The sequence below is a fragment of the Petaurus breviceps genome, unplaced genomic scaffold (assembly GCF_028583685.1).
Source record: "Petaurus breviceps papuanus isolate PSGF00001 unplaced genomic scaffold, PetGlider_PUasm1.0 37, whole genome shotgun sequence".
In the NCBI taxonomy this organism is placed as follows: Eukaryota; Metazoa; Chordata; class Mammalia; order Diprotodontia; family Petauridae; genus Petaurus; species Petaurus breviceps.
The window spans coordinates 89,090,821-89,095,235 of record NW_027186296.1 but is presented as its reverse complement, the minus strand read 5'-3'; positions in this window follow the sequence as shown (position 1 = coordinate 89,095,235).

Sequence of the window (4,415 nt, the reverse complement as noted above, 5' to 3'; positions counted from 1 at the left end):
ATTTAAGTGCTATATAAATGTAACCTATTTATTGGGATAACTGATGATGAGGATTATATTTGATACTCCTAACTACCCCATGAAGTAGGGAGGGAATTCCCGACTGAAGATGAGAAATTTGAGGCACAAAAAGATTAAATAATATGTTTAAGATGATACCGCTCATTAATGACAATTCTGGGACCTGAACCAAGGTCTTTCTTTTCCCAGACCTGTGCTTTCCACTACTCCACAAGGTTTCTCATTTATTTCAGTTCCATGGAGATCAGCAAGTTTTAGGAAACATCAGGAGTTGAGGATTTTTGCTCAGTCAGAGGCTGAAGGCCTTTGGACCAAGCTTACAGTTGTCTGTGCCCAGGGTCTTTCCCCCAAAAGCTCCAAGTTACTGCAAAGGGGGCTTTGCAGCTGCTCTGGTTAAAGAGATTGCCAGATGTGTGAAATGCAATCAAAATCCCTGGTATCACGTCCCTGTTGGCATCATCAATCATCATGGCACAGAAACCTCCTCAGAGGGCCTACACCAAAACACAGTCCTGTCTGATTCCATTTGATGTTTTGAGTCTAGCTGACAGGGTGCTCTCTGTGGACATCCTCTCTGGCAGGCAGTGGGATGGCTGATGGATGGGCTGAGCACACATTTCAGGAGAGAGCCAAGCTTTGAAAAAGCACCTCTGTAGCCCTGGTGGCTGCCGGTGTCACCTGCCGTGGTTAGATCCACAAAGACCTGAGTCGTTTGGCTTAATGCTTCCCTCTCCAACAGCTGGGTAATGAAACAGGGTGCTCTTCTGGGTCTTAAAATCCTACTGTGCTGTCCAAGGAGGACTAAGGAGTAAGAAAAAGGGCCCCGAGTCTGGACTCTGAAAGCGTGGATTCCAAACCTGGTTCTCCAACTTACTACCTCTCATCTGTATAACCATGGGCAAATTCCTCTATTTGAGCCTCAGTTTCCTTATTTGTAAGATTAGGGGGGAGGAGGTTGCTGAACTATCAGTAGTAACTAAGGTCCCTTCCTGTTTTAAGTCTTAGAATAGGGGTTCTTCTTATCCTGGGATCTGTGAACTTAAAAAAAATATATTTGTTTTAATTTTTGCTTTTTGGAGGGGGAAGGTAGGGCAATTGGGGTTAAGTGACTTGCCCAAGGTTAAGTGTTTTGTGTTAAGTGTCTGAGGCCGGATTTGAACTCAGGTCCTCCTGACTCCAGCACCAGTGCTCTATTCACTGTGCCACCTAGTCATCCCATAGTGATGGTAAAAACAGAGACTTTAGTAATAGTATTTCAGTAAAAATTGGTTTCCTTTGTAACCCTATGTTATTTATTTATTTTTTTATATTTTTATTTCTATTTAAAGACATTATTTTGAGAAGAGGTTCGTGAACTTCACCAGATGGCCAAAGGGAGTCCATGACACAAAATAAGTTAAGTTCCCATGGGTCAGTTGCTTAATTCAAAGATGCCCTCTGTGCCCTTCCTTCAGATTATCCTATACACCTCACCATGTCAGTCCTCCCAACAAGTGAATTTGACTGTGGTGCAATTTAGCTTAATTACTACTCTAAGCCCTAGTTCTGGTGCCATCTTTTCCATCAAACTGCCCCCAAATCCCTGAGCTGAAAGTTTTCACTTTCTCCTCAAATTTTCAGTTATTTATCTGGGATTCTATTTTGCCTCCATCATGTCTTATCTCATACTATATTTCTCTATTTACATGGGCTTGTTCTTAGTACAAAGTAAGGTTACATTGCTGAGTGCAGAGACTGTTACTTTCATTTATGTTTCCCTAACAATGAGCACAGAATCACAGTAGGTGCTTAATAAATGTTGGCTGATAGAGACCACATAGCATGGGGAGCTGGAGCCGGTTTGGAGTCAAAAAGACATGCAATTCAAGTCCCACCTCTGATATACAGAGGCTGTGTGATCCTAAGTTAAAACAGGCAACCCCACAGGACTTCAGGTAATTCTCTAAGACGATCAAATCACCAACAACATTTATTGAACACTTACCGTGTGCCAGGAACTATCAGCTATAGGAGAGGTGCTGATATGTATTAGCATTGGGAGTTCCTCACCAGGAGCTCCCTATAATGATAAAATCAGAGATCTTTTCCAAAAAGAAATGCATTGAATTTAATCAAATGTTTGTTCATTAATTGAATGTTTTTTTAGCACTGAGGATAGGAATCGGGGATGTCTTTGAAAAAGTTCTGCTCATGCCGATGCCAAGAGATGGATTATCTTCTAAGATCCAGTGATTTATGCAGTTCATTCCAATTCAAAAACAGAGCCATAACTAGCCATTATGGTACCTAGGGCATATTTCACAAAATGCATCCAGGGCAAGCAGCAAGAAAAGTGATTTCAAATCACCTTTTTCAGAAAATTCAGTTTCCCCACTTGGGAGGAGGGGAAGGAAGGGACACAGAATCACTTCAGGGAAAAGTGCTCACCCTGGATGTTCCCAGTGGTAGGGGGATCCAGGGACATGAGATTCCTTCAGGAGGAAAAACTGAATCCTACCTAGTGGTGGGGAGACAGAGACATTGAGACAAGAGATGTGTCAGCAGAAATACTGAGATGTCATGAGAGGCAGTAGCTATGGTGGAACAGGGTGGGATTATGCCTGGGAAGGCATTTACCTGGGTTGGAGTGGGGCAGGGAGGGAAAAGACGCATACTATTAACTAGTTATTCTTGCTAACTAAATGTTAAATTTAATTGTTTCTATGCTGTTGAAAGCTGCAAATGTCATTAGCACTTTCTGAGTTTTGGTGCCAGGGGGCAAATAATGGCTGTTTCATTCTAGTTGTGGGTTTTTTTTTTTGTAAATATTGAGAGCCTACTGTGTACCAAGTCCTGTGCAAACACACAATAGAACACACTGATTTCATCTGGAGAACAGTGCAAATTCTCACAAAGCTACTCAGAATAATATCCTGTATTTCTAGCACTTTGTATTACCTCAATCTGGCATTGGTTTGGATTCACAAGCTCACTGAACTTCAAGCTGCATTTCTCTAGGGATAAAAATCTCCTTTCTCAAAGCCTATTGACAAAAGTTTCGATGCTCATATATTGTGCAGATGCTTGATTCTCTGGTGTGTGGGCTGAACGCCACAAAGGGGCAGCTCGTGGAAAGATGTGGCTTTCTCTGATGGGAACAACCACCAGAGAGTATTTTCTTTGGAGCCTTTCTCTTCAAGTTGAACAGGAGACTTCCAGTCTCCTAAATGGGGCTTTCAGCTCAGTGGGACTGAACCTAGTAGAGCATTTCCTGAGATTAGGCCTTCATAAGGGAAGGGAAGGGCAGAGGTAGGAGGGAAAGGGAAGGGGGAAGTAGGAAGGGAAAGAAGATAGGGAAGGGGAATGGGAGACGGATGTGAGAATACTGGGCACCTGGAGGAAAATGAAGCTTGGAGAGCAAGGGGCCTAAGAAGGTGGGGGAACAAAATTCTCGTACTTTGCAATAATACTTACAGGTGGCCCTGACTTAAAGCCTGGCTAGTAGAGTAATATGGTCTGAAGTTTATGTCTAGGTCGCCTAAAGACTAAAACAAAAATCACTAACAAATAAATGGTGGAACAAACAAATAAATAATCCAGTTGTTTTCCTCTATCCAGTGTTCTCTTCTTATAATGGGGATGAACATTTTCAAAATGAGCACAGGCAGACTAGTAATGGAAAACACACTTACCCTTGTCGGTGTTTGCTATTGGCGAGGTCAAAGAGGAAAACTGCAAAACAGAATTAAGCCAACATCTTTGTGAGTCCTTTTTTAGGTACAGAAAAACATAGCTCTACCTTGGGGGTAAACTTTCTAGGGAGTAATTTTCCATTGAAGTCAAGTGAAACCCTGGGTAAACCTCTGCTAGATGAGCTTTTAGTGTTAATTTAGGTGAGGAAAACTGGGTCATTTTATAGAGGAGCCCAGCCCAAAATATGCAATTGTATCCATTTATTTATCCAAATCTGAATTCTACCTCCAGGTAATCAGAGCATCTCTCTGTCCTCACCTACCTCCTACATACATCCATCTGCTATGTTTTTACATGCAAACATTCTATTTGATTTCCTTTTAAAAATCTATTTTATTGTTATTTTTAGTGTTTCATTATCTATATTTTCCAAAGGATCCCTCCCCTTTCTTTTTCCCCTTGTAGAGTCATTCTTTATAAAAAGAAAAAAAAACAGTTTAGAACAACTAACCAACATATTGAAAAAATCTAACATTATAGGCAGTATTCCACCTCTACAGAGAAAGGAGAAAAGTAAATTGCTTTCTCACATTTCTTTTCTGGGACTAAGCATGCTCATTATAATTCTGAAGCATGCAAGTTTCAAATGTTTTATTTTTACTCTTTCATTTACACTGCTGTAGTCATGGCGAATATTGTTTTCCTGATTGTGCTTACTTCAT